Below are 12232 nucleotides of genomic sequence, written 5' to 3' on the forward strand. Positions count from 1 at the left end.
TCCCTCCCTGTTTCTTTCACTCCTGCTTTCTTTCCTATCACTTTTGTGCACCCTCAGAATAAGGACCAGGCACTGTCTGATGGATGGGGAAGAAGAATGAAGCTCAAAAATGGAAACAACATGAAATAATTGTGGGTGGTGAGGAACGGGGGAACTCCATCTTTCCAGGACTTCAGAAACAAGAGCAAGAAATCCCCTGTTGCTCCTCACAGCCCCAACACCATCCTCTGCAAGGGGAGATGCAATTACAATTTTCCCTGTCTTGGTGGGACAGTGAATTTGCTGTGGCAGAGGGTAAGTAGAGGACAAACACACAGAGTTACAGGTGCCTCTCACCACCAAAATTCAGATTTGAAATCAGAAAATATGAAAGTATTTCAGGTTTGTGGAGTCTCTTCCTTTCCTTGTAAGTAGGTGCTGGACTCCAGCACAAACCCTTCAGCTCTCTCCAGCCAGTGTTCCAGTTCTGTAGAGTTGCACCTTCAGCTCCAGTGCTGAAGCATCCCTGACTCTGGGTTCAAATCCAAAGGTCTAAGTTGGGATCTTGCACAGCCAGGACGATGGGAAGCAGATCTGAATGGGCACTGAAGCTCTGGCTGAGCTTCCACCAGAAGAGAAATGCCTGACCCAGAGTCCCTGGATTCCACTGGGCAGGAATTTGGCAGAGAGGAAAATGAAAAACCAGATTAATAGAAACGAGCTGGAAAGTAAGAGGGAAATGGGTGGGGAATTACAATGATAATTGGGACAGGAGTCACAACTGGCTGGAGTGAGCCCAGCAAAGTTCTGCATTTACTAAAGGTGTGATTTTGATAGTGGCAGGATGAGGTGGCACAGAGCTGGCTGGGCAGGGCTGAGGTGGAGGTGCCACTGCATCCCTCCAGGCTGAGGTGGAAATGACTCTCCTCTGATCTGTGACTGCTCCCACACTCAGGGGGTCAGGGCTCGTTTTTGGGGGGTCAGGGCCCATTTTTGGAATGTCAGGGCAGGTTTTGGGGAGGGGGGTTTCGTGTGAGGTTTTTATTTCACTTTTTTTTTGGGGGGGAACAACATTTTGGGGGTCTCACATCCCCCAGTGATTGGAGAGGGGTCCCAGGTGTGTTTGGGGGGGTACCAGAAGAGTGGGAGGGGTCCCAGGGGCGTGGAGGGAGTCCCAGGTGTGTTTGAGGAGGTGTTTGGGGGGTCCCAGGTGTGTTTGGGGAGGTGTCTGGGGGTCCGAGGTGTGTTTGGGGGGGTCCCAGAAGAGTGTGGGGGGTCCTGAGGGGGTGGGGGAGTCCCAGGTGTGTTTGAGGAGGTGTTAGGGGGTCCCAGGTGTGTTTGGGAGGGTCCCAGAGGAGTGTGGGGGGTCCCAGGGGATGGGGAGGGGGGTCCCAGGTGTGTTTGGGGAGATGTTTTTGGGGGTCCCAGGTGTGTTGGGGGTGCCAGGTGTGTTTGGGGAGGTGTTCAGGGGGTCCCACCTGTGTCTGAGGGGGGGTCCCAGCTGTGTTTGGGGGTCCCAGGTGGGATCTAGGTGTGTTTGGGGGTCTCAGGGGGGGTCCCAGGTAAGGGGGGAGGCTCTCTCAGGTGTGTGTGAGGGGTCCCAGGTGTGTTTGAAGAGGTGTTTAGGGGGTCCCAGGTGTGCTTGAGGGGGTCCCAGAGGAGTGTGAGGGGTCCCAGGTGTGTTGGGGGGGTCCCACGTGCGTCTGGGGGGGTCCCAGGTGTGTACTCAGAGCCCTGGGTGCCCTTGAAGAGGAACAAGCAGAGTGGCCTATTTTACTGTCTTGCTCTGCCTGTAAAAATTGGGGTTGTCAGTTTATATGTTGAGATGAAATACAGTTCTCAGCTCATAAGAAGTTACTGGTGAAGTTTGAGCCCTGCTGTGCCAAACACTACCCGGCTTTGTTTGCTGCCTCTTCCTGGCCATCAGCACCCCGGGCAGAGTCTCTGAGTCACAATTCAAGGGCTTTTAATCAGGCTGCGTTTACCCTCCTCGGGCAGGAATAAAGTTCATTCACATTAACACTATTTTCAAATAGGAGCACCTCCACATGAGGTTCAGGGTGCTTTTTAAAGCCTTGTCTTTGCTGGCATCCCTTTTCCTCACTCAGATTTCCTTTGCAGCGAGGCTTTTCCTGGGAAAAAAAGCTCCCATTTTCCCAGGAGCAGTTTTGAAGTTGTCTCGTTCCTGCCCTTGGTGTTTGCACAGGGCCAGGAGCTCAGGGCTGGAGTGGAGCCCAGTCCATTAAGGATTCAGCCACAGAAAGAAAAGGGCAGGAAAAACTCCACAGGAGCAAATAACAGCAGAGGGGTGAGCAGGGAAAGTGTCTCTTAAATTAACTGAGGGAGAAGAGGGAGGAGTGATGATTACAAGGCTTGTGCAGCTTCGTTTCCCAGAGCTGCCTTCCTGAGGTCTGTCAGGGCACAGAAGCACCCAGGGTGCCCCTGGGAGGGCACTGAGGAGCTGAACCAGAGCTCTCCTGGCAGAGCACAAGGGGTGCAAGGCTCTATCTGAGCTGCTTCAGAACTGCTTCCAAATGCTCCAACTCCTCTGGGCCAAAGAGCAGAACAAACACCAGGGGCTTTTCCTCTCTGGCAGATTCCCCTGCTCTGGCAAGGGGCACAATCCCTGTGGGACAAAGCAGGGTTTGCTCTCGTGTCCAAAGTGCTGGTCAGAAAGATGGTCCTGTACCCTGTGGTGTGCAAGGGTGGGGCAGAAGGATGCAGAGTCACAGCTCACTTGCCACAGTGACAACCTGCATAAAATGAGTGTAACTGAGACAGGAGAGACCCGGGGTGTCTGTGCCTGAGAGCTCAGCTGCACCTGCACGGGGGCTGTTTGACCAGGGCTCTGGGCATCTGTTCTCCACCCTGATCTGCTCCAGCCCAGCTGCCGAGGCTTTGCCAGCCCAGGGAAATGGCTTGTGTCTTTTTTTTCTGCTGGAATGAAATGCCTGGGTAGAAAGACACGATCCATGAGGAGCCACAGATGTATGGCAGCTCCACTCCAGTTCCTCTGGCCATGCCCTGCACAAGCAGGGACGAGCCTGGCACATCCTGCCCTAAACACCTGGCTTATCCCACAAGCTGCTTGTTCCAGGTGCAGCTGGAACACACATGGGTGCCCTGGGGTGGCACTGGCACCTGCAGGGATGTGGCTGCTGCTGGAGGTGGCCAGCACGAAAGGGATGTGCTGGGGGGGACTCTTGGCTTGCTGAGAGTGCTGATTTATTGCAAACAGCTTTGGCCAGAGCTGCTGTGATAACAGTAAAAACCAACCCCCAAAAATCCCTTCCTGCTCCAGCCTTTAGCTGGATCTGCTGCTGGCAGGAGCTTTGGCAGCACCAGGTGCAAGGGGCTGCTCAGGGCGTGCAGTGAAACACAGCTCTGATTTTTTGTCTATTTAACCCCTTCCTGCCTCCATTAATATTTGTCAGCAGGACTCCCTCCCTTCTCAGGTAATCGATCCGAGGAGGATTTTTCCTATTTTGTGTTTTAATGATGGGAGATGATTCAGGAAGAGATCACTGAAAGAAAAAGGCCTCCAGGTACTGCAATAAAGCTGCAGGTCCCTCCCTTCTCCCATGCTGCAGGCTGGGATACAAAGGCAGCTTCATTTGGGTTCCTCTTTGCCTTTGTTTTGGGACAGCACAAAAGCAAAACCTCAGAGTTTCCCGCTGTGATTTCCAGCATGTGCTTAAGGAGACTCCCAGCCCTTTTTGCTCCTTCTTCAGCATCACTGATGAGGGTCAGAGAGTGCTGGTTTGGCACTTTGGACCGTGGACCACCACACGCTGCACCTTCATCACTGGCCACAACCTCCTGGCCACCAGAGCCATCAGCAGGTCCCACTGAGCCCCCACACTGGAGAAGGTTTCACCACAGTGACCTCCTACAACATCAAGACACCAAGTCCCACCCCTGCTCTCTAAAAACAACCTGAAGGGATGGAAGAGCCGCTTTCTGTTTTATTTCAGGTGAGCAAATTTAAATATGTAACTCTGCCTGACAGTTTCAATTATTATTTTTAATGGTGATACAAGAGAAAAAAAAAAGTATTTATCACAAAAGATTGTTTTGAGAAAGGGAGGGGGAAGGAGGGGGAAACTCCAGAATGTTTTATTTATGGGAAAACTGCAAATTACCTTAATAAATTCCTTTACTAAGCTGTGTCAGCTACTAAAACATTGTTCTTTGTGGGTGAATAACTTTTAATTTGAGTGTTCTAGTATTCAGCAGAGTGAGGTAATGGATTAGCAATTGCCTGTATTGTAAATGTCATCTTGGCATAATTAGGGTGATTATTGTTAACCAGTGGAGTTTAGTGTTTATCTGTCACTGGGTGAGGGAATACAACAAAGCCCCAATTCGTTACAAATGGAGGTGGGTGGTGGGGATGGAACAGCCTCGGATACTCTGGTTTTGTTTTAAATTTACTTCAGTGTTTATTCGGTTTTAACGTCGGCATTAAAGTGACTCCCCCGACAGGAGGGACAGGGAATCACTTGCACATGTGGATGCCACAGGGCAGGAATTAAAGAGGAGAAGGTGGCACGAGTGGGATCAGCACCTCAATGTACTGAACAGTACAGGGGTTGCTGTCTGTGTAAACTGCCCTCCCCTGTGCCCAGCAGGAAATGCACAGGATCCCTCAATCCATCCAGCATTGAAAGCATAAAAAGGTGTAAGAAAAGCTTTTTTAACTGATTCCATCCTGATGTTTCCTTTCCTGATCCACTCACTTGTGTCCTTATAGCTTTAAACCAACAGAGGACAAGGTTAGATTAGATATTGGGATGAAATTATTGCCACTGAGGTTGTTGAGGTCCTGGCACAGGTGCCCAGAGAAGCTGTGGCTGTCCCATCACTAGGAGTGTCCAAGGCCAGGCTGGACAGGGCTTGGAGCAACGTGGGATAGTGGGAGGTGTTGCTGTCCATGGCAAGGGGTGGAATGAGATGAGCTTTAAGGTCCCTCCCAACCCCAACCATTCTGGGATTCTTTGCCCTCAAAGTCATATTTGCCCTTCATTTGGGCCAGGTTTGACCTGTGTAACAGTCACTCCCTGAGACACGTGGCAGAGGCAGCAGAAGTTCCCACCAGTAGAAAGGGAAGACAAAAACCATTCCCCCAGTTCACAGCTGGCTGTGACTGTGGTGCTTCTGCTCCCTCCAGTTCCCCAGCACTGGCACCCCCAGGCTGGGGCACAGTTCAGGTGCTCTCTCCAAACCCAGCACCTGCCCAAGGGGGCTGCCCCACTGTGTCCCCATCTCTGGGGGGCACCAGCACACCCAGTGCCAACACCAAGTGTTGAGTCTTAACTCCCATTTATGCTCCTCACTGCCCATTCACTCCTCACAACTTCTGGTACTGATGGTCAAAGGGATAGTCCAAGAGGGAGTGACCTGAGCTCAGCTCTGCAAGGGAAGGGATGCAAAACCTTCTTCCAGCAGCTGTGGAGTGGTGTCTCCCTTGGAAACCTCCTCTCCTTTCCCCTCAGGGCTTCAGCACCTGGCTCAAGGCTCCAGGGTTAACATCGTTTGCAAATACTTATCCAGCCTAATAGAACTGGGGATATTACTATCACTCACAGATATTTCAAATCCTTCCTCTTAATCCTGACAAGCTCTTGCCCTTAATAACTTCTGTGGGACTTTTGCCAGAGCAAAGACTGTCAAGTCAGATTCTCAAATTAAATGAAAAGCAAAGCAGGAAGGGAAGTTCAAGGTGAGGGTTTTTTTTCCTTGGTGCTTTTTATGGATGTTCATTGCTGGAAAATGGTATTTTTTTTCCTTGTGATTATCTAAATGATGGATGAGTCAAACGCCCTGAGAAATGTTTCCAGATCCAGACACAAATGACAGAGGATGAACTGAGCAAAGCCATCAGGGGCTGAGAAAAGACAGAGAAAGAAGACTTAGAGGGCTGATAGGAAAATAAAAGACAGTGGGAAGAAAGAAGTTTCAGAAGAAAGGAGGGATTTTTGTACTTTATGAAGCTTAGACATACATTTTTAATTAATGGTTATTTAAGTACATTGTAATCATCAGTTGGTTTGGGCTATCCCAGACAACAGGTTGCTTGAGGCCACAGAGTATTGAAAATTCTTTGGAAACCTTTTGCAGTGTCCAGTCTCCTGTGACACAGATTATCTCAGTTTTGCTTAAAAAATGAGAGGAAACATTTCTGTGCCCTCTCCATGGCATAAAACCTGGAGAACATGAAGCTGGGAGCCACAGAGCAAATAAAGACTCAGTTCTTGTTTCAAGACATTCTCTGATTGCTGGAGGCACCCAAGGGAGGGAAGGGGGTTGATCAGTGGTCACAGGGGTCAGGGCAAGGGATGCTGCCAAGTGCTGAGCTCCTGCCAGAATCTGAGCCACAGGGAACAAGGGACAGCAGGAACAGGAGATTTGAGTGGTCTTAGGAAGAATTACCATCTTCCTGCACCCTTTGTAAGTAGGCACAGGAGACCATGGGATGCCCCTGGGTACCAGAAACAGGACAGATCTTTCTCTGCCCAGCTCAGCACCAGGTGAAGTTTGGAAGTGAATATTCCCCTGGGAGCTCCTATCCCTCCAAACTCAATATAACCCTGAGCTATTTGTTTCCTCACAGTGTGCAGAGATTCACCTTTTCAACCAAGGAAGGACCTGATGTCACCACACAAAAATCTGCAACATCTCTGGGAGGATCTGAGAGCCTGTGGCACTGCAGGGCACAAGTGCAGCAATAAACTGCCAATAAAACAAGGTTTGAGCTGGTTTGGGAGTAGGTGTGACCTGGATTTACTCCCCAAAAGATTGCACAGGTTCTGCTTATATAAAACCTATATAAAACCTGTAAATATTCAGTAAGCCTGACTTAGATCCCCATTATACCTGAAAAAAGCCCATAAATCCAATGTACTCTTTTTTTTTTTTTTGCAAATGCAGCCAAAGTTCTGCTATTATTTATTTAGATGCAACTGGGAACTTACCAATTTGCAGCAATTTGCCAGCACAAATATTTTTCAAAGAAAAAGGTTTCCCCCCTTCTCTGTAAATATTCTGCCTCCAGCCTTTGTGGGATAAAAAACATGTTTCAGCCATAGGAAAAACTAAAAATCTATAAACATTTTACAGAACTTGTCAAATACAATTTTAGTTTAGTTCTACAAAGAAGCAGGACTTTCTATCCTCTTCAGTGTCTGTAGGAGGGTCAATATTACTCCTATAAAACCCTCAGCAGCAGATTTTTTACCTGGGTATGTCCACTTGCCATGGAAAGGCAACAGATCCACTCAGAGAAATTCCTGAAGAGAATAGAAGAGATCAAAAGGGAATTTTTGAGAGGCTGAACTGAAGCAGAATCTAATTCCTTAAAGGCTTGATCCAGCCCCAGCTGAGAGATGGGCAATCACTGCAATAGAAGCAGGAGTTGACCTTCACTGAGAGACAAGCCAGGCCCTGGAGGAGCCCCAGCTGCTTCCCCAGGCACTGACGTGGCAGCTCCTGCTCCCCCTGCTCCCTTTGGATCGTGTCAGTCCCTGGGAGAAAACAGAAATCCATCACAATGAGTGGAGCAGGATGGTTGGCTCAGCAGCACCATTTAATGCCTGATAATCCTCATCCCAGTCTGCTCCAGTTTCTCAGACATCCCTGGAAGCAGGAGGGATGGCAGTGCCAAACATGCCAAGTGGATCTCAGCTCAGGGACTCTCCATCCAAGGGCTCTTCAGGGAGAGCAGGGCTGGCACCACGGGGGCACCTCCCTCTCCTCTTCCTGGCTCCATGTCAGGAGCATGAAGACATTCCCAACCTGCAGCCAAAAGGGACATTTTCATCAGGTCTGGTGGGAAAATCCTGTTCCCAACTGCCGGTGCCAACAACCCTCCCATAACAACAGCAAAAGTCCAGACTGAGCAGAGAGGGGCAGGTGAGGCCAAACAGCTGCTCAGATCTGGAGGCACCAGAGGCAAGTGTGGCCTCCCTCCCCCCAGCCCTTCATTTCAGCATTGCCCCTTGGCTCAGATAATTCACTTTTAATGCTCTGGTTACAAATGAGATTGAGAAGGAAGCACATGACTGAGAACAGGGATGGCTGAGTCACATTCTCATTTCCCCCTCATGCCCTCTAGGCCTCTAATAAACTACAAAGAGACATTAAGAACACACTAAGAACTCTTTATCTGCTGAGATTTGGGAACTGGTACAGTGAGCAGGGAATAATGTATTCTGTGTCTTTGCAATACACCCCTGAGGCAGCGACTGAACAAGGGAGATGGGAGGTTCGAGTGCTCAGGACAGAGACTGCCCAGCTCAGGAGGCTGGAGGAGCATGAAAAGCTGGTGAACAGTGTCTGAGGTTGGGGGAATAGGAGGATTTCAGTCTTGCCCATGCCTCATTCCCTGGGAAACCTCAGGGGAATTAGGTGGCCACCATCTGAGCTTTGAGACATCCTCCACATCAGCCCCAACAGGCTCCTGGGTCACTGGGCCAGCTTAAATCAAAGCATGCACGTGGGGAGAGAAAAAAAGCCCCATTCCCCCTCTGCCTGTGACACCTGAATGTTCAGCAGGTAATGGGAAAATCAGACTTAGGGAATCAACGGGCAAATGTTCCCCCAGGGCAAAGAAATCAATGTAAAAATCAAGCAGAGGTTAAAAACACACACACAGAACTAATTACAGAAAGAGAGCTAAGCCTGGAGTGGATGAAAGCCCTTGCTGAAGAAATGGCTCCAGCAGGTAAATGAAGAAGTTGGCCCCAGTGGCTTGGGTTATTTATTTTGTTTTCTCTTTCTCCATGTAGGTCAGATGTCTTCTGGAGCAGGTTTCTCTTAACCTCTCTCTTAGGATCTCAATTACACACTCAACACAGATTAACAACAACAACAGATAATAGAACAGTTAAAGCAAAAGAAACCTCAGAGGAAAACATAGTGCACTTAGACCAGAACAAATAGGAAAGGGTCCAGGGGAAGGAAAATCAATGTGGCTGATATTTATTACACACTTTATGGAGAGAGGTGGGATCCAACCAGAGCCCATTTAGAGTTCTGCTCCACTTGGATTTTGCTATTAACTAAACTAATGAGTCCAGCCCTTCATTACAGTTTTGTGCCCAGCACATTTTAATTAGGGTTAGGAAAATAGCCAGGGAGAGGAAAAAAAGTGAGGAAAAGCAAAGAGAAAGAAAAGGGGTGAGAAAAATCTCCAGCTAATTCATAATTTACTATCAGTTCTCCTCAGGCTTCAGCTGGATCTTCCAAAAGCAACATTCCCTTTCATTCAGATTGGGTAGTTTCTCTTCAAACAGCCTTTTGATGCCACACATGAAGAGAAAACAAACAACCGTGAGCAGGGAGGGGAAAGGGAAATAAAGAAGGCAAACAATGCAATATGTATGGAACGTCACACAACACAGAATCCCACCTGGGGAGCAGGGACTGTCATTCAGCATGAGGGGGAACTGGGTAGAAAAAGAAAAGGCAGAGGAAAGGCATGTTTTAAGTAATCAAACCCTCCTTGTTTCCCCCACCTGCCCCTGGCATCCACAAGGGTGTGCACAGACACACTCAGAGCCACTCAGGAGGGATCACACCCTTCCAGGGGTGTCACCATGATCTCCCTGAGGGGTTCATGTCCCCAAGGCCACGGTGTGGGACACAGGACCATGTGCTGTGCTGGCTGATGGGAGGCAGGTTCTCACTTGCTCTGCCCTGTGCTGACTTGTATGTCAGAGTTCCATGTCTTTGTGTGCAGGTGTCTGCAGTGACCCACAAAATGTGTCCTCCCTGCAGGACCCACCCCATGACAAGACTGACTGTGCTGGGACATGGTGGAGGTTGATGGTGTTGGGATCGGACTCCGGTCAAGGAATTTGAAATCTGATTTGAGGTGAGTCCTGCTTCAAGTATAGCTCCAAATCAAATTATTTCAGTTGTGGCAGAGAGGGGGAAGAGAAACAGAGTAGGTGAAATAATAGCTACTGTCTAGCTAAGATAAGCCAGGCAAGACAAAACATTAATTCTGATTCTGTTAGCACACCAAACAGAGAGAGACGTAACTCCATCCACCCATCCACATCAGAGAACATTACTGTCACCAATGGTGCATAATTCAGGGCTGATAAATCATTAAAACCAGGCAGAAATGGTAACATTCTGCTATTTGATGTCGTTGATAATAAGCTGTCTGGGAAAGGGAGATCCTCAGAGTTAGTGCCTCACATTTCTTTGCAGGCTGAGTGAGGTGTGAGGAGGCTTTGAAGCTCTCAAAGTTCACAAGCCTGACTGATAATGGAGAATATTTCCAGTGCATTGCACAAGCCCAGTACCAGACTGAACCTGAGCCATGACCTCAAGCCCGTGGCCATGTCCACCCACCAAAGGGTGGGTGGGATGACTTCAGACCTGGAGATGGAGCCCTGCCCTGCTGTGCTCTGCCAGCGATTTGCTGTGTCATCTTGAGCAATCACCATGGCCAGACACAGCCCCCTTCCTATCAAATGGCTCACACAGGTGTCCTCATTAACCTCATTAACTAATGAGCCAAGACAGTCACACAGACTCTCTTGGAGCACCAGTGTTGCTCCACCAGCCCTCAGAATTCCATCCACCACCACCAAAAGTCTCTTCCCAGCACTTGGCAGCACAGCAGGGGTAAAAGGAGCTTGAACTGGGCTCACTGCTCGGAAAGCAGAGGTGTTGCAGGTGAAACATGAGGAGTTGAAATCAGGATTGAGAGGAATCCATTCCCTACTCCAGGAAATCAGTGTTTTGGAAAGAGGGCACAGTCAGTTTATGGAGCATTGTCATTTTTCCTGCTGCTCCAATCACTTCAGGCGACCCTGGAGAACTGGGGCCATAATCACCACCAGACACAAAACAAAAACAGGAAAAAATGTCCTGGTTTAGGGAAGTAGGGAAACCCTCAAGCTGTGTCTCTGCAGGAGCTGGAGAAAGCTGCAGCTTTCTGCAGCCACCTGGAGCTTAATTGCCACTTAAAGGAATTATCTTCTGCCTTTATCCCTATGAAAAACAACTATTTGTAGGGAACAGACAGACAGATAGGGAAGCACACTGGAAATTGCTTTGTAGGCCTGTTCCCCCTCCTTTCCCCATATTCAAAGTGACAGAAAATAGAAACAAAATTCAGTCAACAGCAACAGGAAAGAGAAGAGGTGCTGGGCAGAGCTTGAGCATCCAGAAGCTGGAATAGCACAGGCCACTTCCAAGTATTCCCTGGTCTTGCCTTCCTTCCTCAAGCACCTGCAGCTGTTCCATGGCCTGGACCAGCATCTCATCAAGGGCACCCTCCTTGTGTTATCTCTCAGTGTGGCTTTTTGCTGCTTTTGGCATTATCACAATTAATGATTTGAGGGAGTTCTCCCAGTGTTTGATAGCCCAGTGCCTTCACTGAGGTTCTGTCAGGAGGAGTATTTCTTCTCCCCTTGAAAGGAAAAAAGCAGCTCTGTTCTCTTTCACAGACACCAGGGATAACTCCAGGCTGAAATGAGCTCCAGGCTGTGGGAGAGACACTGCACTGACAGGCCTGAGGACTGACAACCCTCTATTAAACTACAAAAGTCACCTCCCCAGTGATGGTGGAGCCTTGGCAGCAGGAGATTCCTCTCTTCCAGCCTCCTTTTGCTGCACTAAAAGCTTCAGAGGGAGTTGGAAGAAGCCAGAACAGGGCAGGTCCAGCCTAATGTATCCAGAGCTTAAGCTGGCCTTGGCTTAAACTCTGAACTGTGCTTTTTTTTTCCCTCTTGGTTGTCACAGAATCTTCCCTGTGCCATTATGTGCAGCCTCCTCCTGAACACTCTCTGCATCCAGGCCTCTCTCCCACACTGCAGGACCTGCAAGGATCAGTGCTCAGGGCCAAACCAAAGCTCCAGTTCCTCATTCTTCCTTTTCTTCTCCTCCTATCCCCAGTGTTTGTGTCTCATTAGTGTATGGGTGGTTCTTCTCAGTGTTCTCTACATCTACCTCATATTCCTCCCTCCCTCTCCCCAGCCTGTCTGTACACACCAGTCCATGCACTCTGTTGCATTCTCAGCATTTGACCCTCAAGCACCTGCTTTTAGAAGCACTAAAATCACCTCAAATCAGACTCTTTCCCATAGCACCACATTCTCCAGTTCATTATCAGCAAAGACTTTATATTTAAAAAACTTCCTGTGATTTTTTTTCACAATGGAGTATTTTAATTCAAAGCACCTGCCCTGGGAGGCAGAGCAGCCAGTGGGAAAGGCATCAAATTATCAGCATAAAA

At 48.9% G+C, this 12232-nt stretch overlaps 1 long non-coding RNA gene across 2 annotated transcripts; it reads left to right on the forward strand.

Annotated features, from left to right (window-relative positions):
- Positions 1–57: 57 nt before the first annotated feature.
- On the forward strand, positions 58–6732 carry LOC139683187 (uncharacterized). 2 transcript variants are annotated; one of them, XR_011699756.1, is made up of 3 exons: positions 58–294; positions 3711–3953; positions 6593–6732. It is a non-coding gene; the product is annotated as an uncharacterized lncRNA (long non-coding RNA). The 2 variants fall into 2 exon arrangements; XR_011699755.1 differs by lacking the exon at positions 58–294 and adding an exon at positions 3429–3524 and having other exon boundaries at positions 3626–3953.
- Positions 6733–12232: the final 5500 nt, after the last annotated feature.

Source organism: Pithys albifrons, chromosome 27, assembly GCF_047495875.1.
Source record: "Pithys albifrons albifrons isolate INPA30051 chromosome 27, PitAlb_v1, whole genome shotgun sequence".
Classification (NCBI taxonomy): domain Eukaryota; kingdom Metazoa; phylum Chordata; class Aves; order Passeriformes; family Thamnophilidae; genus Pithys; species Pithys albifrons.